General features: G+C 45.4%; 1 long non-coding RNA gene across 1 annotated transcript in view; it reads right to left on the reverse strand.

Moving 5' to 3' along the window:
- LOC146027104 (uncharacterized) overlaps positions 1-24,448 on the reverse strand; it is a 50,061-nt gene that overhangs the window by 15,504 nt on the left and 10,109 nt on the right. Inside the window, exon 4 of the long non-coding RNA XR_014454670.1 lies at positions 15,489-15,589. This is a non-coding gene — a long non-coding RNA (uncharacterized LOC146027104). The remainder of the gene's footprint in view (positions 1-15,488; positions 15,590-24,448) is intronic.

Raw genomic sequence — 24,448 nt, forward strand, 5'->3', positions numbered from 1 at the left:
CTTCCGACCATGGACGCTCAAGGAAATTTAAAGTGGTCTGGTCCACTGAGGGTAGATCAATGTGTATTAAAAAGGAATCTATAGCTTTTGAATTGGGTTGAGGTGTAAGGGGGTCTTGGCGAAGGTTATATAATGATGCATAATATTCTGCGAAAGAATTGGCAATAACTAGAGGATCTGTTACTGTGACTCCCTTCACGTTAGTAATTTGCTTAGTGCGTTCCAACGTTTGTTTCCCTTAGTTTTCTCGCTAACAATCTACCTGCACTGTCTCCTTGGGAATAAAATGTCTGCTTCATCCTAAATAAGTTTTTTCGTACCTCAGACATAGAGAGAGTATTCCACACATCTCTTGTCCTGAGAAGCTCCCTGTACAAAGAACGGTTAGTAGGGTCTAGTTTAAGTTTATGCTCTGGGGGGCAATTTGATTAAACATAAATCCCAGGTAAGCAATATAGCTGAATGATCAGACCATGCGATCGGCAGTATATCCGCAGACTCAATCTGCTGGAGGGTCCTCCCATCCGAAAGAGACAAGTCAATCCTAGAAAAGGATCTATGGACTGCAGAATAAAAAGTGTAATCCCTGCCACTAGGATTCCTCTCTCTCCACACATCATAAAGGCCAAACTCACATAAAATGCGCTGGAATGCTTGTGATTTGGTTCTCTTATGGGACACAGCCGGTCTAGATCGGGGGTTGATTTGTCCATGTTAGGATCAAGAACTAAATTGAAATCCCCCAATATAATCAACGAACCTTTATATGACGAGTGGAGAGTCTAGCAAAATTTTCGTATAAATGGGATTTGTTTAGTGTTTGGGGCGTTATCGTCAATTTTTCCCATAACTATTAGATACCGTCTTCTGGATCTGCAATCTGTTGTGCGAGTGAAAAATTGCACCTCTGTGAAAAAAGAAGGGCCACTCCAGCCTTCTTATTGGGGCCATTGGCTGTGATGCAATGTGGAAATTTATTATTATAAAAGCGAGGTGGGGCAGAGGCGGGGAAATGTGTCTCTTGGACTGCCACAATGTGGGCTTTAATTATAGTGAAATGCGTCAACGCCATTTTCCGCTTATTGGGGAAATTTAGGCCCTTGACATTCAGAGACAATATTTTAAGCTTATTTGGGGTCATAAGTAAACATATACCATAGCTTTAGGAGTACCATAGGCATAATAAGTATTCCAGACCTCTTGGACCAAAACAGCTCGGGGACTACAAGCAAAATGCACATCAAAAACTTCGCTAAATATACCTGTTTCAAGAGCATTAAGACTAGGTCCAATATTGTACATCGAAGACTTATAGTGTTAAATCCAGTGTACCTAAATGCTGTATGAGTGTTGCATAGGGGTGATAATTCAGGAATGAGATTAAAAGGGGTAGACATTGGGCTAACAGCCCGGTAGGGTAGGAAAAATACAGTGTAGGAAAAATACAGTGTGGGAAAGAAACAAAGAAAGAGACACGGTACAGGTGTTTGAAAAGGCCGCCCAGGTTGGCAGCACATAGGGGCGTGGGTATTAGTACAAGGGTGCACCGAAGAGTCTCGACAATAGGTGTAATGTACACGATGATGCAAATATAAATGGCACATCAGTGAGGTAGCAAATTGGGGATGGGTGTGTATATGCCACTAAATCGTATTATTGCATGGGTCTTCAAACTGCGGCCCTCCAGATGTTGTGAAACTACAAATCCCAGCATGCCTTGCCACAGTTTTAACACTCCCTTATAGCAAAACTGTGGCAAGGCATGCTGGGATTTGTAGTTTCACAACATCTGGAGGGCCGCAGTTTGAAGACCCATGGTATTATTGTAACATGCAAAGTCCGACCTGAGCTTCTAGGACAACCTACTCAAGGACATGAGAAAATATCGCAGTCCATCGTAAGAGGAAATGAAGGATGTAAGTGAGTGAACAAGAGTATAAGACATGCTAACTAAGCTAAACATAACTATATTAATAATAAGCATAGATACACTAATAACCCTCCAGTGGTGAATCCTCCGACCGAGGCAGGCGGGAAGGCCCAGACCATGTCCACTACCGAACATTTAAACGGATGGTGTTCCACACCCCGCCCCAGCCCGAGCCACCAAATGGAGGAGAACTAGGCCCCAAACTGCAACTTTTCAAAACATACCAAAGTAACCATCACAATCAACAGGAAGGGGCAATCTGGGAACTGAGAAAAGCAAATGCTTTACATTCAAGCATTATGTTTAGCTGTAGACCAGTCTTGCGCCACCCTGTTGGTAGAAGGCGCGCAAAGGGTAACGTTCCAATACGCTAGAATCTTCTCCCCCACTGATGGAGATGTGATAATGGTTGTGGTCTCATTACGTCTCACTATCAGTTTTGTCGGGAAGCCCCAACGATAGGGGATGTCTGCATTATTTAGGGATCTGGTGATTGGTGCGAAAGACCATCTCATAGCCAGGGTAGAAGCGGAGAAATCTGCAAAAAACTGTAAGTCTCCCAAATGATTCAGAGTCATCTGAAGATCTCGCTGCTCACAGAACACGCTCTTTTATGTGGAAGTAATGGAACCTCATCAAAGTATCTCGGGGGGCTCCCTGCGGAGCGTTTTTAGCCTTAGGGATACGATTAATGCGATCCAAGAGGAAATCAGACACGTGTACCGTGGGTAGGAGTTTTGTGAATGTGTCAGTTACGAATTGCACTAGATTTTTCCTCTGATCTTGAGATTGTTTCTGTGTGACCTGTCCTCCAGGTCACACAGCTTGCCACGCAGAATGGCATTCTCCTCCTGTAATTCTTCATGTAAGACTATCAGCTCATTGTGGGATTTCACCACCTCCCCCATTTTAGTTTCTAGGTGATCGACCCGTTGCTCCACAGCGTCAATAGATTGTTGGTATGATTAAAAAACTGCTTTGAGTTCCTGCGAGATGTCTGCTTTGAAAGCCTGCAGCAGTTGTTTCATGGCACCAATTGTTAGTGGGTCGTTGTCTCCCATGTTGGGAATAGGAGAAGTGGGTGCCGGAATGGGTTCAGAGGAGGCGTTAGATATTGGAAGCTTTTGTTGAGATGCTGGGACCGGAGACTTGAGTTTAATCCCCTGGATTGGGGACGGGTGTTTGAAGAAAGAAGACTTAGAAGTCCCCGGTACAGCTTTCTGACGCCTAGACGGCATTATGTTAGTAATGATTACTGAAGTGAGATAGGCAAGACAATCTAATGATGCAGGGCGGATAGGAGAATAGAAAAATTGCAGGCCCCTGGCAGAATTACATTAAGTCTGCCTCAAAAGTACAAATCATTGAAGTGTCTAAGAAACGTCCGGTGCCCCCACTTTAGAGAGCCATGGTGGGATTAGATATTATCTCTAAGAAAGGAGGTGCTGTTGCCCGGGAAGAAGACACTTTCTGGGGACTTCCTCAGACCCTGTTATTCGTATTGGGCTCCTCTGGATAATAGTAACATGGGCCCAAGCCTTCAACCTTGCTCTCCTGCCTATGGGATCCCACTGCAGGGGGGTGATAGATTGTATGTGGCTGATCCACAACTTACTCCAAATAGGGTCGGCAATTGTAGGTAGAGACTCACCGGTGGTCCTGCTGGATATTTTTAGGGCAGTTCCCCCTCAGCACTCCTGCCGTAATAGTCAAAATAAAGGCCTCCGTCACCCCGGGTCCTGGCTTCTGTGTAGGCCTCAGCCAGCGAGCATCTGCCCGCTGCCGCCCCAGACACTCAGCCCTGGAGAGATGCCCCCGGCCGGCCCCGGGTGTCCGGAGCAGGCTCTCCGCACACCCGGCGCACTCTCCCACCTGGAGGTCGGGTCCCGCCCGTCCCCTGGCTCGCACGCACACAAGGCCGTGGCTCCTGCGGGCGAGTAGGCCGCAATCCACAAGCGGCCGCAAGCGACCGCCCCGACTCTGCTGTCTCCCACCAGCGCGGCCGCCTAATGCACGGGGCACTTACAGCTCCCCTAGTGCCAAGGGCTGAACGGCAAGGTGAGATAGCTGCGGGCACCAACCTGGCAGTAAAAGATATAATCCAGGGGTCTCTCCAAGGGGTCTCCTCGGGTCTGGGCAGATGTCCGCTCACCCGGGGAGGCTATGAGGAGTCTTTTGGGCCGCTTCCCCACTTCTCTGGAGCCGCCGAGCGGTACTAGAGCTCGCGTGGCGGCCGCGGCAACAAAGTTAGGCCCCCGCTTTTGCCGCGGACTAGGCCGCGATCAGCGAATCACCACCAGAGGGGACCCCGGGTCTGCAGTCGCCGTCTCCCCTCTCCAAAGGTTCTTAGGAGGTCGGGTGGAGGTATCAGGAGCGGAGGGGACCCCCAAACAGGTGATAATTGGAGGCTATATATCAGCAAAACATTTTTAAGCATATAAATTATAAGAAATGATAGTGAAAATATATAGTAGTGTGAGATATATAGTGAGATATAGAGTGAATAAATAAATAGATAGTGGATGAATAGATAGATAGGGGAATGCGATAAAGCAGGCGGTGGAGGTTGAGAGAAGAGAGGAGGTGACGGAAGAGATGAAGCAGGCGGTGGCAACAAAAAAAATGTTAAGCATGTAAATTATAAGAAATTATAGTGAAGACATGTAAGTGTAAAGGAGCCCATACACGCTCCGTTTTCGCCGGCTCCGTTCTGTACTATGCGATGCGTGCTCCCGCGCATCACATAGTACGGTACAAAAAGTATGTGCTGCACATACTTTTTGTACTAGGTACACATCGTATCGGATCGCAGTGCATGCACAAAGCATGAACAAGGGATGCGATCTGACACGATATGTGCTGTTTAAGCACACAACGGATCCGATTAATGGACCGTGTATGGGGGGCTTAAGATATATAGTGAGATAGAGAGTTGATAAATAGATAGTGGATGGATGAATATATAGATAGATAGTGAGTAGATAGATAGATAGATAGTGGGTAGGTAGATAGGGGAATGCGATAAAGAAAGCAGGAGGTGGAGGTTGACAGAAGAGAGGACGTGATGTGGAAAGGGATGAAGAAAGCAGGTGGTGGCAGCAGAGACAGTAGGTTATGGGAAATGGGATGCAGGAAGCAGGTGATGGAAGTAGAGAGAGGCGAGGAGGTGACTGAATGGGACAAAGAAAGCAGGCGGTGGCAGCAGGGACAGTAGGTGGCAGGGGATGGGACACAGGAAGCAGATGGTGGCAGCAAAGAGTGGAGGTGACGGTGAATGGGACACAGGAAACAAACGGTGGCAGCAGAGACAGTAGGTGAAGGGGAATAGGATGTAGGAAACAGGTGGTGGCAGTAGAGAGAGGAGCTGACAGAATGGGATGAAGAAAGCAGGCGGTGGCAACAGACAGTAGGTGAAGGGGAGTGGGATGCAGGAAGCAGGCAGTGGCAGGAAAGAGGAGAGTTGGTGACTAAATGGGATGTAGAGAGCAGGCCGTAGCAGCAGAGAGAAGAGAGGAGGTGATGGGGACAGGGATGAAGCAGGCGGTGGCAGCAGGTTTCATATTTTTGTGTCAGTTTATTTTTCATAATACAACAACACAATAAAGGCGTGTGATGGTCTGGCTAGAGGGGGAACGGATGGAGGCCAGGTTTTTTTTTTCTTCATTTCAATATTTTTGTGATGTTGTATTATAAAAAAAACAACAACACAAAACATGGCTAGAAAGAGGCAGAAGTGGCAGAGAGAGAAGGTCATGGGAAACTGGAAGCAGAAAGTAGGGGGCAGCAACGGAATGCATAGAGGAAGACATAGGGAATAGGATGCAGAAAGCAGGTGGTGGCAGCAGAGACAGCAGGTGACAGGGAATGGGACACAGGAAGCAGGCAGTGACAGTAGACAGAGGAGAGGAGGTGATGGAATGGAATGAAGAAAGCAGCTGGTGGCAGCAGAGAGACTAGGTGACTGGGAATGGTACGCAGAAAACAGGCAGTGGCAGCATTTGAATGAGTGTCTTCTACAGTGGCAAAGGCTACACACAGGTCAAGTAGTATAAGACCTTTGTATTTGATGGTGATGCTGGTAAGAGCAGTTTGGGAATAGGATGCAGAAGGAGGCAGAAAGCAGGTGGTGGTGGCAAAGAAAGGAGAGGAATGGGATGAAGAAAGCAGGACCTTCCAGCAAAAGAGAGGAGGCGACGGAATGAGACGCAGAATATAGGTGGTGGCAGCATAGAAAGGAGAGGCGAGGATGGGGAATTAGACGCAGGAAGCAGGCGGTGGCAATAAATAGAGGAGGTGACAGAATGGGATGAAAAATGCAGGCATGGCAGTAGAGAGAAGAGGAGGTGATGGAAGAGATGAAGCAGGCGGTGGCAGAAAAAAATGAAAATTTATTTGAAATTTTTTTAAGCATATAAGTAATAAGAAATTATAGTGAAAAGATATAGTAGAGTGAGATATATAGTGAGATAGAGTGGATAAATAAATAGATAGTGGATGAATAGATAGATAGATAGATAGATAGATAGATAAAGGAATGCGATTAAGAAAGCAGTAGGTGGAGGTTGAGAGAAGAGAGGAGGTGACGGAAGAGATGAAGCAGGCGGTGGCAGCAAAAGAAAATTTAAGCATAAAAGTTATAAGAAATTATAGTGAAGACAAATATATATATATATATATTAGAGTGAGATATATAGTGAGATAGAGAGTGGATAAATAAATAGATAGTGGATTAATAGATAGATAGATATCTAGTGGGTAAATAGATAGATAGTGGATGAATAGATAGACAGTGGGTAGATAGATAGACAGATAGTGAGTAGATAGACAGGTAGATGATAGATAGATAGATAGATAGATAGATAGATAGATAGATAGTGGGTAGATAGATAGATAGGGAAATGCAATAAAGAAAGAAGGCGGTGGAGGTTGAGAGAAGAGAGGACGTGATGTGGAAAGGGATGAAGAAAGCATGCGGTGGTAGCAGAGACAGTAGGTTACGGCAAATGGGATGCAGGAAGCAGGTGACAGCAGTAGAGAGAGGGGAGGAGGTGAATGAATGGGACAAAGAAAGCAGGCGGTGGCAGCAGAGACAGTAGGTGGCAGGGGATGGGACACAGGAAGCAAATGGTGGCAGCAAAGAGTGGAGGTGACGGTGAATGGGACACAGAAAACCAACGGTGGCAGCAGAGACAGTAGGTGAAGGGGAATAGGATGTAGGAAACAGGTGGTGGCAGTAGAGAGAGGAGCTGACAGAATGGGATGAAGAAAACAGGAGGTGGCAACAGACAGTAGGTGAAGGGGAGTGGGACGCAGGAAGCAGGCAGTGGCAGTAAAGAGGAGAGTAGGTGACTAAATGGGATGTAGAGAGCAGGCCGTAGCAGCAGAGAGAAGAGAGGAGGTGATGGGGACAGGGATGAAGCAGGCGGTGGCAGCAGGTTTAATATTTTTGTGTCAGTTTATTTTTTCATGATACAACAACACAATAAAGGCGTGTGATGGTCTGGCTAGAGGGGGAACGGATGGAGGCCAGGTTTTTTTTTCTTAATTTCAATATTTTTGTGATGTTGTATTATGAAAAAAAAAAAAAACACAAAACATGGCTAGAAAGGGGCAGAAGTGGCAGAGAGAGAAGGTGATGGGAAACTGGATGCAGAAAGTAGGGGGCAGCAGCAGAAAGCATAGAGGAAGACATAGGGAATAGGATACAGAAAGCAGGTGGTGGCAGCAGAGACATTAGGTGACAGGGAATGGGACACAGGAAGCAGGCAGTGACAGCAGAGAGAGGAGAGGAGGTGATGGAATGGAATGAAGAAAGCAGGCGGTGGCAGCAGAGACACTAGGTGACGGGGAATGGTATGCAGACTATAGGCAGTGGCAGCATTTGAATGAGTGTAATCTACTCTGGCAAAGGCTACACACAGGTCAAGTAGTATAAGACTACAAGTATTTGATGGTGACGCTGGTAAGAGCAATTTGGGAATAGGATGCAGAAAGCAGGTGGTGGTGGCAAAGAAAGGAGAGGAATGGGATGAAGAAAGCAGGCGGTTGCAGCAAAAGAGAGAAGGCGACGGGGAATGAGACACAGAATATAGGCGGTGGCATTAAATAGAGGAGAGGAGGTGACAGAATGGGATGAAAAATGCAGGCGGTGGCAGTAGTGAGAAGAGAGGAGGTGACGGAAGAGATGAAGCAGGCGTGGCAGATTTTTTTTTTATTTACATTTGAAACATTTTTAAGCATATACAGTATGTTATAAGAAATTATAGTGAAAATATATAGTAGAGTGAGATATATAGTGAGATAGAGAGTGGATGAATAGATAGATAGATAGATAGATAGATAGATAGATAAAGGAATGCGATAAAGAAAGCAGGCGGTGGAGGTTGAGAGGAGAGTAGAGGTGACGGAAGAGATGAAGCAGGCGGTGGCAGCAAAAAAAAAATTAAGCATATAAGATATTATAGTGAAGACATATATATTAGAGTGAGATATATAGTGAGATAGAAAGTGGAGAAATAGATAGTGGATTAATAGATAGATAGATAGATAGATAGATAGATAGATAGATAGATAGATAGCGGATAAATAAATAGATAGTGGATGATTATATAGATAGATAGATAGTGGGAAAATAGATAGTGGATGAATAGATAACTAGATAGATAGATATTATTATTATAATTTTATTTATAAGGCACCACAAGTGTTTCGCAGCGCCGTACAAAGGAACAATACAGGGAGACAAAACTTGGCATAACATTGAATAAATAACAAAAATACAGTACAAATAAAGAGCGCCACAGATCAATACACATTACAGCTTAAAAGTAAGTAGTGAGGACTCAATCAACATACAACTAGAGGCCAATGATGGAGATGAGTATGCAGACGAAGATGGTCACTGAGTGTTGGAGTATAGGAGAGCTGTGAGTGAAATGTGAAGATAAGTGGGCTTTGACAACAGGAGGGAAGAGGGCCCTGCTCAGAGGAGCTTACAATCTAGTAGGAAGGGGAGACAGACAGATTACAAGAGGTGCAAGTGAGTGGGTGGTGGTTAGATAGCAGGATGTAAACAGGCAAGGGGTCGGAGAACCAGCTGGTTTATGCAGTGGAAGGGTACGCTTTGATGAATAGGTGAGTTTTCAGTGCCCGTTTGAAACTTTGCAAGGTCGGGGAGAGTCTAATGGAGCGAGGGAGTGCGTTCCACTGAAGGGGTGCAGCATGGACAAAGTCCTGTATTCTAGCATGGGAAGCAGTGATCAGGGTGGAGGAGAGACGACAGTCGTCAGCCGACCGTAGAGGGCGGGAGGGTGTATGAATGGAGATGAGTTTAGAGATATATGGAGTAATGGAATTTGAGATGGCCCTGTATGTGAGTGTGAGGTGTTTGAAGAGGATTCTGTAGGGGAATGGAAGCCATTGCAGATTTTGTTGAAGGGGAGTGGCAGAATTAGAGCGGCGGGAGAGGAGGATAAGCCTGGCTGCAGCATTGAGGACAGATTGGAGAGGAGCCAGTTGGGATTGAGCGAGGCCGGTGAGGAGAGCATTACAGTAGTCAAGCCGTGAGATGACCAATGAGTGGATGATCAGTTTAGTTGCACTCTGTGAGAGAAAGGGCCTGATGCGAGCAATGTTGCGTAACTGGAACCGGCAAGAATGGGCCAGGGCTTGGATGTGGGGTGCAAAGGAGAGGGAGGAATCAAGAGTGACACCCAGGCAGCGGAGTTGGGGAACGGGGGAGATGATGGTGTTGTTAACAGTGATAGAAATATTAGTAGGGCGCATAGCTCTGGGTGGGGGAAAGATAATAAGTTCGGTTTTGTCCATATTCAGCTTCAGAAATCGCTCAGACATCCAGGTGGAGATGGCCGAGAGGCAGTTGGAAACTTGAGAGAAAACAGTGGGGGACAGATCAGGAGAGGAGAGGTAGATTTGGGTGTCATCCGCATAGAGGTGATATTGGAAGCCAAAGGAGTTAATGCGTGCACCCAGAGAGGAGGTGTACAGAGAGAACAGAAGGGGGCCAAGGACGGAACCCTGAGGGACCCCGACAGGAAGGATGGAAGGTGGTGAGGTGGAGCCAGAGGCAGAGACTGAGAAGGAACGGTTGAAGAGGTAAGAGGAAAACCAGTTGAAGACTGTGCCAGAGAGGCCAATGTTTTGGAGTGTGTGGAGGAGGAGAAGGTGATCCACAGTGTCAAAGGCAGCAGATAGGTCCAAAAGGATAAGCAGGGAGAAGTGACCCTTGGATTTGGCTGACAGCAGGTCATTGGTGACTTTCACTAGGGCAGATAGATAGATAGATAGTGGGAAAATAGATAGATAGTGGATGAATAGATAACTAGATAGATAGATAGTGGGTAGATAGACAGATAGTAAGTAGATAGATAGACAGGTAGATGATAGATAGAGAACAGGCCGTGGCAGCAGAGAGAAGAGAGGAGGTGATGGGGACAGGGAAGAAGCAGGCGGTGGCAGCAGGTTTAATATTTTTGTGTCAGTTTATTTTTTCATGATACAACAACACAATAAAGGCGTGTGATGGTCTGGCTAGAGGGGGAACGGATGGAGGCCAGGTTTTTTTTTTATTCATTTCAATATTTTTGTGATGTTGTATTATGAAAAAAAACAAAACACAAAACATGGCTAGAAAGGGGCAGTGGTGGCAGAGAGAGAAGGTGATGGGAAACTGGATGCAGAAAGTAGGGGGCAGCAGCAGAAAGCAAAGAGGAAGACATATGGAATAGGATGCAGAAAGCAGATGGTGGCAGCAGAGACAGTAGGTGACAGGGAATGGGACACAGGAAGCAGGCAGTGGCAGCAGAGAGAGGAGAGGAGGTGATGGAATGGAATGAAGAAATCAGGTGATGGCAGCAGAGACACTAGGTGACGGGGAATGGCACGCAGACTACAGGCAGTGGCAGCATTTGAATGAGTGTCATCTACAGTGGCAAAGGCTACACACGGGTCAAGTAGTATAAGACCTTTGTATTTGATGGTGACGCTGGTAAGAGCATTATGGGAAAAGGATGCAGAAGGAGGCAGAATGCAGGCAGTGGCGGAAAATAAAGGAGAGGAGGTGATGGAAAGGGATAAAAAAAGCAGGTGGTGGCAGCAAAAGAGACGAGGGGATGGGGAATAAGACGCAGAATACAGGCGGTGGCAGGATAGAAAAGAGAGAAGAGGAAAGGGACGAAGAAAGCAGGAGGTGGCATCAGAGACATTAGGTGATGGGGAATGGGATGCAGGAAGCAGGCGGTGGCAGTAAATAGAGGAGAGGAGGTGACAGAATGGGATGAAAAATGCAGGCGGTGGCAGTAGAGTGAAGAGAGGTGGTGATGGGGAAAGAGATGAAGCAGGCAGTGGCAGCAAAGGTGGTGAGGAATGGGATGCAGAATTACAGGCGGTGGCAGCATAGAAAGAAGAGGATAGGAATGGGATGAAGAAAGGTGGCAGCAGAGACAGGAGGTGATGGAGAATTTACAATGTAATATTTGTTTTAATCATAAAAGTTTATTGAAATTATAGTGAAGATATACAAAATTAAATATACAAGTCTAGAAATCAACATACATTTTACTACTTTTATTTTAGTATACTTTTTTATAGGATAGGTGATGTGGAAAGGCATAAAGAAAGCAGGCGGTGGAGGGTGAGAGGATAGAGGAGGTGAGGGGAAAAGGATGAAGAAAGCAGGCAGTGGCAACAGAGACAGTAGGTGCTGGGGAATTAGATGCAGGAAGCAGGCAGTGGCAGTAGAGAGAGGAGAGGAGGTGACTGAATGGGAGGAAGAAAGCAGGCGGTGGCAGCAGATACAGTAGGTGATGGAGAATGGAATGCAGGAAGCAGGCAGTGGCAGCAGAGAGGGAAGAGGAGGTGATGGAATGGGATGAAGATCGCTGGCGGTGGCAGCAAAGAAAGTATGTGACTGTGAATGGGATACGGGGACCAGGTGGTGGCAGCGGGTGTGGTATGGTTCAACGACAGTCGGGATCCCGACAGTCATTATCCCGACGTCGGGATCCCGACTGCCTGTTCTCAGACAGCGTGGCCAGTGCAACAAAGCCCCTTGCAGGCTCGCTGCGGGCACGGTGGCGAGCTACCTATTCTATTCTCCCTCTATGGGGGTCGTGGACCCCCACGATGGAAAATAGCCGACGGCCGTCGGGAACCCGGCCGTCAGTGTTTTAACAGTCGGGATCCCGACGTCGGGTTAATGACTGTCGGGATCCCGACTGTCGGGACCCCGTCCGGCAGCCGTGGCAGCAAAGAGGAGGCAACAGTGAATGGGACACAGAATACAGGCATTGGCAGCAGAGACAGTAGGTGAAGGGGAATAGGATGTAGGAAGCAGGCGGTGGCAATAGAGAGAGGAGAGGAGGTGACGTGAATGAGACACAGAATACAGGCAGTGGCAGCAGAGACAGTAGGTGAAGGGCAATAGGAAGTAGGAAGCAGGTGGTTTGAAGTGAAGAGTGGAGTGGATGTGACGAGCAACGGGATGAAGAAAGCAGACAGATAGAGGAGAGTAGGTGACTCAATGGGATGTAGAGAGAAGGAAGTGGAAGCAGAGAGAAGAAAGGAAGTGCTGGGGAAAGTGATGAAGCAGTCGGTGGCAGCAAAGACAAGAGATCTAATATTTTTGTGTCAGTTTCTTTTTTCATGATACAACAACACAATAAAGGCGAGTGATGGTCTGGCTAGTGGGGACGGTTGGAGGCCAGGTTTATTTTTTTCTTTACATTTTAATATGTTTATGATGTTGTATTATGAAAAAATAAAGTAACCTAAAACATGGCTAGAAATTGGCATTGGTGCAGAGAAAAGTGATGGGAAACTGGATGCAGAAAGTATGCCGTGGCAGCAGAAAGCGTTGAGGAAGAGATAGGAAAAAGGAAGCAGGTGGTAGCAGTATAGAGTGGAGATAATGTGGCAAGCAATGGGATGCAGGAAGCAGGTGGTTGCAGCAGAAGGAGAAGAGGTGACAATGGGGAATGTAGCGCAGAAAGCAGGTGGTGTCAGCAAAGAAGGAGGAGAGAAAGAGTTAGGGAATGAAGTGCAGAAAGCAGGTGGTGTCAGCAGAGAGAGGAGAGATAGTGTTAGGGAATGGAATGCAGAAAACAAGCAGTAGTCGCAGAGAGAAGAGAGGAGGTGACAGGGAATGGGATGCCAAAAGTAAGCAGTGGCAGGAGAGGAGGAGAATGCAATGCAGAAAACAGGCTGTATGGGCAGAGAGAGGAGGTGAAGGGAAATGTGATGCAGACTACAGCCGGTGGCAGCATAGAAGGGAGAGGATGAGGAATGGATTGAAGAAAGCAGGCGGTGGCATCAGAGACAGGAGGTGATTGTGAATTGGAGGCAGGAAGCAGGCGGTGGCAGTAAATAGAGGAGGTGACAGAATGGGATGAAAAATGCAGGTGGTGGCAGTAGAGAGAAGAGAGGCAGTGACGGGGAGATGAAGCAGGCGGAGGTAGCAAAGACAGGAGGTGGTGAGGATTGGGATGCAGACTACAGGCGGAGGTAGCAAAGAAAGAAGAGGAGAGGAATGGGATGAAGAAAGCAGGCGGTGGCAGCAGAGACAGGAGGTGACAGAGAATTTAACATTGAATATTTGTTTTAATCATAAAAGTGTATTGAAATTATATTGAAGATATACAAAATCAAATACACAAGTCAAGAAATCAAGATAAATTTTAATTATTTTGTGTTAGTTTACTTTTTTTATAGGATAGGTGATGGAGTAAGGGATAAAGATAGCAGGAGGTGGAGGTTGAGAGAAGAGAGGAGGTGAGGGGAAAGGGATAAAAAAAGCAGGCGGTGGCAGCAGAGACAGTAGGTGCCGGGGAATGGGATGCAAGAAAGCAGGCAATGGCAGCAGAGAGAGGAGGTGATGGAATGGGATGAAGAAAGCAGGAGGTGGCAACAGAGACAGTAGGTGCCTGGGAATGGAACGCAAGAAGCAGGCAGTGGCAGCAGAGAGATGAGAGGGGGTGACTGAATGGAATGAAGAAACCAGGCTTTGGCAGCAGAGACAGTAGGTGACAGGGAATGGAACGCAGGAAGCAGGTGGTGGCAGCAGAGGGAGGAGAGGAGGTGACGGAATGGGATGAAGAACGCAGGCGGTGGCAGCATAGACAGTAGGTGATGGTGAATAGAACACAGGGACCAGGTGGTGGCAGCAAAGAGAGGAGGTGGCAGTGAATGGGACACAGACAACAGGCAGTGGCAGCAGAGACAGTAGGTGAAGGGGAATAGGATGTAGGAAGCAGGAGGTGGCAATACAGAGAGAAGTGACAGAATGGGATGAAGAAAGCAGGAGGTGGCAGCAGAGACAGTAAGTGATGCGGAATGGGACACAGAAAGGAGGTGGTGGCAGCAAGGAGAGGAGGTGACGTGAATGGGACACAGAATAAAGGCAGTGGCAGCAGAGACAGTAGGTAAAGGGGAATAGGAATAGGAAGCAGGTGGTGGAAGTAGAGAGTGGAGAGGATGTGACAAGCAACGGGATGAAGAAAGCAGGCAGTGGCTACAGACAGTAGGTGAAGGGGAGTGGGACACAGGAAGCAGGCGATGGCAGTAGATAGAGGAGAGTAGGTGACTCAATGGGATGTAGAGAGCAGGAAGTGGAAGCAGAGAGAAGAAAGGAAGTGCTGGGGAAAGTGATGAAGCAGTCGGTGGTAGCAAAGACAGGAGGTCTAATATTTTTGCGTCAGTTTATTTTTTCATGAAATAACAACACAATAAAGGCGAGTGATGGTTTGGCTAGAGGGGACGGTTGGAGGCCAGGTTTTTATTTTCTTTACATTTTAATATTTTGATGAAAAAATAAACCAACCCAAATCATGGCTAGAAAGGGGCATTGGTGCAGAGAAAGGTGATGGGAAACTGGATGCAGAAAGTAGGTGGTGGCAGCAGAAAGCGTAGAGGAAGAGATAGGGAATAGGATGCAGAAAGCAGGTGCTGGCTGCAGAGAGAGGATGGGTGACAGGGAATGTGATGCAGAAAGCAGGCAGTGGTGGCATAGAGGAGGAAAAAGGGATGCAGAAAGCAGGCAGTAGTAGCAGAGAGAGGAAAGAAACTGACAGGGAATGGGACACAGGGAGCAGGTGGTAGCAGTATAGAGGAAAGGAGGGGAGTGGGATGCAGGAAGCAGGCGGTAGTAGCAGATCGAGGAGAATAGGTGACTGAATGGGATGTAGAGAGCAGGCAGTGGCAGCAGACAGTAGGTGAAGGGGAGTGGGATGCAGAAAGCAGGCTGGGTGGCAGATAGAGAAAAGGAGGTTATGGGTAATGGGACACAACAAGCAAGCAGTGCTGGCAGAAAGAGGAGTTGACATGACTTTCCACAGTCTCCCACTTATCCTGTTATACAGGGTGAAGTATTGTGGTACATCAGCGCTCACCGCTCATTGCCTGCCCATACACACTAGGAGATTTTGAGTTAAAAGTAGCTCAAAACGGAAAAAGTGGCAACTTTGAGCTCAAAAGCGCCTAGTGTGTATGGGCCTCAACTTTCCTCCAACCATCCAACTTTTATGTTCTGTGCTGCTCCACATACCTAACAAACTTTATCATTAGTGTAAACCAGCCAACTTCTGTCGCTCTCCAACTTGTGATGTCACAGAGGCAAGCGGGCAGTGTCTGTATACTTCTGTATGCCTTGAGTAAATAAACATTTTGTCAGAAAAATAAAAAACACTTTTGCATGTGTATTTATATCAATAAAACTAGAGAACCACAAGTGCCAGTTTACCCTGGGATCTGTAGTTTATTATCCCCTGCAGGAATTAATAAATTGACATCTTGCTAAATAGGCTTCAGTGTATACAAAATAATGAGTAATGCAGACCCTAGAAACCAGTATATTTGCACATGCCCTGGTCCCATAGATGTTTGTGGGCAGCTGACGGTACTGCCAGATCCAATGTGCTGGAGCCAAGGTCCTCTGTCCCCTGCATACTGCAGCATGGAACGCCCCCTGTCCAGGATGGTAGAAGACATCGCTACTCACAGATCTTTTATTATTGAAATAACATCTGCTGGAAGTTTACATGCTCTCTCAATATTTGTAAAACTTCTTTTTATAATAAATTCTATCTATTGTACCCATCACCCTTATTTCTCTGGTTTATTTTTTGCTCCTATATTACATATATTATAAAGAGCATGATCTCTCATCCTGTGATGTGAATACATTTCTAATTCCAGGAATACACAATGCCATAACAAATGGAATATGGGGTGTTGGGATACTTGCAGACGTACTATTACACTAGTGTGATTCTTGCGGTGACCCAAACTTGAACCAATACTCTGAACAGTGGCGTAACTAGTGCAAGGCAGCCCCCGCCACCGCTTGGGGGAGCGGGGGCTGCGTGGGCGCACTGACTGATCTATAATGCCGCAGTGTGCTGCCTGCCACGGCAATACCGGGTGCTGTGTGGGCACAATGCGGACGCGGACTTGGAAACCCGCCCCCGGCTCCAGTCTCCGGGTCACCAGCATGATCCTGCATGCCGCTGACCAGCATTTAACCCCGCCCGCCTGCCATCAATGAAAGCACAGCGCGCTGTCCTGGCCCCCGCACGCACCCCTGTCACTCACTTGACTGCACAGGGGACACAGGAAAGGAAACGCACGGCCAGGCGCGCTGTGTACTTCATACTAACTCATCACCTCTCTGGCGCCGCCGGGACTCTGGAGCAGCAGTGCGAGCATGAAGAGTAGACTGCGCACCCGGTACCGTGAGGAGTGAGGTGAGGCACAGTGAGGGAGGACTGTCACCCAGTGGCGTGAGGTTAGTGATTGGTGAGGCACTGGCTTGGTGGAGCCAGCGCCGACATGCCACCTGCATGGCCCCAGTCTCCATGGCATTCCCCATTAAACTGCTTCCTCACATTCCACCTGCATGCCCCAGTCTCCCTGGCTTTCCCCACATGCCACCTGCATGCAGGATTCTCCCAGGCTTTCCTCACATGCCACCTACATGGCCCAGTCTCCAGGGCTTTCCACACATGCCACCTGCATGCCCCAGTCTCCCTGGCTTTCCCCACATGCAACCTGCATGCCCCAGTCTCCCTGGCTTTCCCCACATGCCACCTGCATGCCCCAGTCTCCCTGGCTTTCCCCACATGCAACCTGCATGCCCCAGTCTCCCTGGCTTTCCCCACATGCCACCTGCATGCCCCAGTCTCCCTGGCTTTCCCCACATGCAACCTGCATGCCCCAGTCTCCCTGGCTTTCCCCACATGCCACCTGCATGCCCCAGTCTCCCTGGCTTTCCCCACATGCAACCTGCATGCCCCAGTCTCCCTGGCTTTCCCCACATGCCACCTGCATGCCCCAGTCTCCCTGGCTTTCCACACATGCCACCAGCATGCCCCAGTCTCCATGGCTATATATATATACCACAAGAAATTCCACACTCCTCCCAAAAATGGGAGAGGGGGGGCGCCAGAATTTTTTTTGGCAGGGGGGAGCAACATTTCTAGTTACGCCACTGACTCTGAATGAATTAGTCGGGTGGTCAGGATTAGTATCAGGTTCCCACAGACCTCAGTGTCCGCACAATGAAGCAGATCGGCTTTCTGGACATTGGAGTCTGGCAATCTGTCCACAGGGAATACAAGTTGCCTATAAACCCTGTATTTAATGTACATGTCACCCTTGTTCTGTCCTAATATTCTATTACTATTCTTGGTCTAGATCTACAATAAAACTCAAAAGGTCGATATGGGGTTTTCAAAAGGTCGACACAGTGGACATGGACACCGTATCGGTGCATCGCGTCCCCTCGCATGGCTGGCTGTGCTCACCATACTTCGGGCACGGTGCCTCGTTACGCTTGGCACACTATTTTATTCTCCCTCCACGCCCTAGTGGATGGTAGGGCATGAAAATCCGCATGTCGGCACATGTCAGCTAAAAATATAACAAATAAACATTGGCCTTTTGGCTGTCGACCTTCCCCATGTTGACCTAATTCTTGTGTCGACCTAAACCCATGTCAACCTTTTGAGGTTGTTGACCTTCAATGGTTGACCCAGTATATGTCGACCTTCCTGTGGTCGACCTAGTGACCGTTCCTTATCTGGATAACCTACAGAATACACAAATTGGCCACTGCGGCTCTGTAATATGGTGCTGTAAATCTGTGTCGGAAGATTATCCTGTCCCCGCCCCGCTATACAATGCTCACATTACTGAGGATTCACTATGAAATCCCGATGGTCAAAATCCCGACATTTAAAATCCCGACATATAGAATGTACAGGTGAAAAAGTCAACATGACTTTGAGTCGTCAGGTCGCGAGGTTTCACCTGTACATTCTATATGTCGGTATTTTGACCTTGTCGGGATATTAATGTCGGGATTTTGTCCTTGTCGGGATTTTGACCCATTCAAGATTTTGACCATGTCGGGATTTTGACTGCATCCAATTACTGACCAACATTTGGTAAAGCTGCGTACACAGCCCTGGGCACACTATAGGAACAATTACACCAAAGCAATACAGAGAATTTTCCAAAGTACTAGCGCAGTAGTGAAAATGTTTTTCTTATCACTTGGGATCTTCTATTTTCTGTATCAGATCCTTTCTGGTGTCTAATGGAAACTGACTTACAGTGAAATTCTAGCAGGTGTACCCGTAGCAGTTTCTTTAAGGACACTTCAATTTCTCAGGAGAATATACAGCATGAAACAAACTTACATGAGCTTCCAATCACGCGTGCACATCAAGGTTTCTTTGTCTTAGGATGATGACGGACCCAAATTGCAGGTAAAGTATTTATTTGCACAACAATCCAGGTATTCCAACATGGAAAAAAAGGTTAAAAAATAGTCTCAAGCAGGTGGGTGGATCACTGGTGGCTGTTATCCTCTGTCCTGGGTATGCTGCAGACAATGCCGGACAGGAGAGGAGAAGCTTGTGTACGCCACTGCAGGTCTGTCCTCACGCTGCTTGTAGGATGCGGCCAATCAACGCGTTTCAGATAGTAGTCTATCCTTTTTCAAGATGTGCCGCTTGAGCTGCTGGAAGTGCTTTTAACAGCAGTCTATTACGTCATGTGACCGCAAGCCGGCCAATGGAAATTTTACCTATGTCCGGCTTCAAACATTTAGGGTACACACTAGGCAATTTCTTAAAATTTAAACATTTAGGGTACACACTGGGCAATTTCTTAAAATTTAAAATTGGGTACACACTAGGCAATTTCTTAAAATTGGGTGACAATAAAAAAGTGAGTGACTTTTAAAATCAATTAAAATATCATATAAAATAGTAAAGAAGTGCGTTATACATAGCAGCATATTTGTTTTATATTTAGCAGCATAGTTAAACATATTGCACATAAAATAGATACAATATTGCACACAACCTGATTAAGCCTCCAGCAGATTAACACATAGATACATTAACTCATATATGAAGCCGGACATTTCAGAAGGGGGAAGAAAATGAGAGAAAAACGGTGGATTAGTATGTTTTATAGTTACATTATATCAGCCATTTGTATTCATAGTCTACATTTAGTCCGTTAGGGACCATAGTATTCATAGTGAATATACATTTCATTTCCATTCTGGCTAATCGTTCTTCTACATCATTTTGTCTCCAATTTGCTTTAACAATTTTGATGCCACAAAAAGATTTTAAACCTCTAATATCACAACTGTGCTTCTCCTTGAAATGTAAAGACACGTTATGCAGTTCATGCCCTTTTTTTATGTTACGGGCATGTTCTGCCAAATGGTCCTTGAGGAGTCTACTTGTACGTCCAACGTACTGTTTACCACAGTGACATTCCAATAGGTATACCACATTTTTAGAATTACATGTCACGAAATCATCAATGGTAAAATTTTCATTATTGACGTTAGATTTGTAATCCGTGACTTTGGGTGTAGTCTTACACACCTTGCACATTGGACATATACCGCAGCGGTAGAAACCCTTTGACAATACCCTGGTAGTTCTTTTGGGTACACTCTGGGCACTTCTAACCAGGATATTGCTGAGGTTATCCGCCCTGCGGTATGTAAATTTGGGGTGAGGTCCCACACACTCTTTTAATAGAGGGTCTTTAGTAAGGACGCCCCAATGTTTACTTATGAGTTTTTCCAATTGTGTGTGCTGGGAGGTATATTTGGTGATAAACCTTATTTCCTTGTTTTCTTGTTTATCTTTTTCCTTTACTTTGGGAATAGTGGCATCACGGTTTTTGTTATATGCTTCCTGTATCCAAATTTGATCATATCCCTTTTGGTTAAAGTTGCTCTTCATCTCATCAGCCTGAATTTCATAGTCTTCTATATTCGTACAATTTCTTCTTAACCTGTAGAACTGACTGGATGGGATGCTTTTTATCCAGTTTGCATGATGGTTGCTCTCACTGCTTATGTAAGAGCAACAATCTGTAGGTTTTGAATAATTTTTTGTACAAACCCTTAAATTATCTACAAAGATTGTGAGGTCAAGAAAATTGACAGAGGAAGGACTGATGGTGTAAGTTAGTTCAATATTTTGATCATTATTGTTTAGATATGAGCAAAAATCTTTGAGGGAGTCCTGACCCCCCCTCCAGACGAACAGGAGGTCATCGATGTACCTGACCCATAGCACCAGGCTGGCACTCCAGGGGTGGTTGGACCAAACTTGTAGGTCCTCCCACCTTGCCATGAATAAATTAGCATAGCTGGGTGCCAGCCTGGTGCCCATCGCCGTCCCTGCCGTCTGGAGGTAGAAGTCTCCCTCATACCAGAAGAAATTGTTATTTAGTATCATGGCAATTCCTTCCAGGATAAATTCTTTTTCTTTTTCATCATAATCAGCCTTAGTGAGATGATGTTTAGTTGCTTCAATACCATGATGGTGCTGGATTATGGTATATAAAGCTCTCACGTCGGCAGTGACTAGGAGGTCACCCTCCTGCCATGCCAATTCCGAGAGCTTCTCTATCACAGTGGCAGTATCTTTAGTATAAGATTTGGTCATTTTTACCAATGGTTGAATTTTATGATCTAAAAAGTGTGACAGGTTGGCGGTAATTGATCCCACCCCTGCCACAATAGGGCGGCCGGGGGGGTTCACTAGGCTTTTATGAACCTTCGGCAATATGTATATTACCGGAACCGAGGCATTTTCTATTTTAATATATTTAGCTTCCTCTTCTGTTATATTGCCTTGAGATAAGTATAAATTGATGAAAACATCCATCTTTTTTTGGATCTGGGCAGTGGGGTCACCTCTAAGTTTTTTATAGGTCTGTTTATCTGCCAGTTGGTTGGCAATTTCCCTATGATAGTCTATTTTATTGAGGATTACGACCCCACCGCCCTTATCTGCAGGCTTTATCACTATGGTCTCATTATTTTTTAGAGTTTTTATTGCCTTTCTTTGGTTCAATGTGAGATTATTTTTCTCTTTGCTTTTAAAGGACATTTTATTGAGATCCTCTTTTACCAGGTTCTCAAACACGTCTACATAGCTGCCTCGTTTATGCCGTGGAAAAAACTTAGATTTACGTTTAAATACATTTATTTCACCTATTTGGGTTGGATTTAATTCTTTATTATTTTCAATAAAAAACCTTTTGAGTGCTAATTTTCTCACAAATTTTTGCAAGTCTGTGAAAACTTCAAACTTATCTGTCCTATTAGAAGGTGAGAATTTTAATCCTTTTTCAAGGAGGTCCTTTTCATCTTTACTGAGGGTGTAGTCACTAAGATTATAAATCTTAGAAATACTTCTGGCTTCTTTTTCGCTAGATTTATCAGTCTCAGATTGGTTAGGGCAGATGCTATCGCATTCTGGCTGATCGGAGTGGGTGTAATTAGGGTTTTGTTTCTTTAATTTATTTCACTAAGGCTGATTATGATGAAAAAGAAAAAGAATTTATCCTGGAAGGAATTGCCATGATACTAAATAACAATTTCTTCTGGTATGAGGGAGACTTCTACCTCCAGACGGCAGGGACGGCGATGGGCACCAGGCTGGCACCCAGCTATGCTAATTTATTCATGGCAAGGTGGGAGGACCTACAAGTTTGGTCCAACCACCCCTGGAGTGCCAGCCTGGTGCTATGGGTCAGGTACATCGATGACCTCCTGTTCGTCTGGAGGGGGGGTCAGGACTCCCTCAAAGATTTTTGCTCATATCTAAACAATAATGATCAAAATATTGAACTAACTTACACCATCAGTCCTTCCTCTGTCAATTTTCTTGACCTCACAATCTTTGTAGATAATTTAAGGGTTTGTACAAAAAATTATTCAAAACCTACAGATTGTTGCTCTTACATAAGCAGTGAGAGCAACCATCATGCAAACTGGATAAAAAGCATCCCATCCAGTCAGTTCTACAGGTTAAGAAGAAATTGTACGAATATAGAAGACTATGAAATTCAGGCTGATGAGATGAAGAGCAACTTTAACCAAAAGGGATATGATCAAATTTGGATACAGGAAGCATATAACAAAAACCGTGATGCCACTATTCCCAAAGTAAAGGAAAAAGATAAACAAGAAAACAAGGAAATAAGGTTTATCACCAAATATACCTCCCAGCACACACAATTGGAAAAACTCATAAGTAAACATTGGGGCGTCCTTACTAAAGACCCTCTATTAAAAGAGTGTGTGGGACCTCACCCCAAATTTACATACCGCAGGGCGGATAACCTCAGCAATATCCTGGTTAGAAGTGCCCAGAGTGTACCCAAAAGAACTACCAGGGTATTGTCAAAGGGTTTCTACCGCTGCGGTATATGTCCAATGTGCAAGGTGTGTAAGACTACACCCAAAGTCACGGATTACAAATCTAACGTCAATAATGAAAATTTTACCATTGATGATTTCGTGACATGTAATTCTAAAAATGTGGTATACCTATTGGAATGTCACTGTGGTAAACAGTACGTTGGACGTACAAGTAGGCTCCTCAAGGACCGTTTGGCAGAACATGCCCGTAACATAAAAAAAGGGCATGAACTGCATAACGTGTCTTTACATTTCAAGGAGAAGCACAGTTGTGATATTAGAGGTTTAAAATCTTTTTGTGGCATCAAAATTGTTAAAGCAAATTGGAGACAAAATGATGTAGAAGAACGATTAGCCAGAATGGAAATGAAATGTATATTCACTATGAATACTATGGTCCCTAACGGACTAAATGTAGACTATGAATACAAATGGCTGATATAATGTAACTATAAAACATACTAATCCACCGTTTTTCTCTCATTTTCTTCCCCCTTCTGAAATGTCCGGCTTCATATATGAGTTAATGTATCTATGTGTTAATCTGCTGGAGGCTTAATCAGGTTGTGTGCAATATTGTATCTATTTTATGTGCAATATGTTTAACTATGCTGCTAAATATAAAACAAATATGCTGCTATGTATAACGCACTTCTTTACTATTTTATATGATATTTTAATTGATTTTAAAAGTCACTCACTTTTTTATTGTCACCCAATTTTAAGAAATTGCCTAGTGTGTACCCAATTTTAAATTTTAAGAAATTGCCCAGTGTGTACCCTAAATGTTTAAATTTTAAGAAATTGCCTAGTGTGTACCCTAAATGTTTGAAGCCGGACATAGGTAAAATTTCCATTGGCCGGCTTGCGGTCACATGACGTAATAGACTGCTGTTAAAAGCACTTCCAGCAGCTCAAGCGGCACATCTTGAAAAAGGATAGACTACTTTCTGAAACGCGTTGATTGGCCGCATCCTACAAGCAGCGTGAGGACAGACCTGCAGTGGCGTACACAAGCTTCTCCTCTCCTGTCCGGCATTGTCTGCAGCATACCCAGGACAGAGGATAACAGCCACCAGTGATCCACCCACCTGCTTGAGACTATTTTTTAACCTTTTTTTCCATGTTGGAATACCTGGATTGTTGTGCAAATAAATACTTTACCTGCAATTTGGGTCCGTCATCATCCTAAGACAAAGAAACCTTGATGTGCACGCGTGATTGGAAGCTCATGTAAGTTTGTTTCATGCTGTATATTCTCCTGAGAAATTGAAGTGTCCTTAAAGAAACTGCTACGGGTACACCTGCTAGAATTTCACTGTAAGTCAGTTTCCATTAGACACCAGAAAGGATCTGATACAGAAAATAGAAGATCCCAAGTGATAAGAAAAACATTTTCACTACTGCGCTAGTACTTTGGAAAATTCTCTGTATTGTATATGTCTCAAATTGGGTTAGGGCGTTAACCCTCTCCATAGTACACAGCTGCACCTCATCCAGCGCTGGGTTCTCACAAAACCTTTCTCTCTGTGAATTCACTACACGCCCTGTGTTGAATCCAGCAGCAGGATTTTTGGTATATGTTATTGCAGTCATTTATGCTATTTCATTACACCTAATCTCCACCAGTGTCCTTTTAAAAAACATGTTCTCACACCGCAAAACTAGAGTGGAATGTATCCGCACCCTTTTTGATAGAGAAGAGAATGATGCTGATTCAGGCGATGAAAACCTGGACAGTATTATGTCAAAAATAG

Source organism: Crinia signifera, chromosome 8 (assembly GCF_055691185.1).
Source record: "Crinia signifera chromosome 8, ASM5569118v1, whole genome shotgun sequence".
NCBI lineage: Eukaryota > Metazoa > Chordata > Amphibia > Anura > Myobatrachidae > Crinia > Crinia signifera.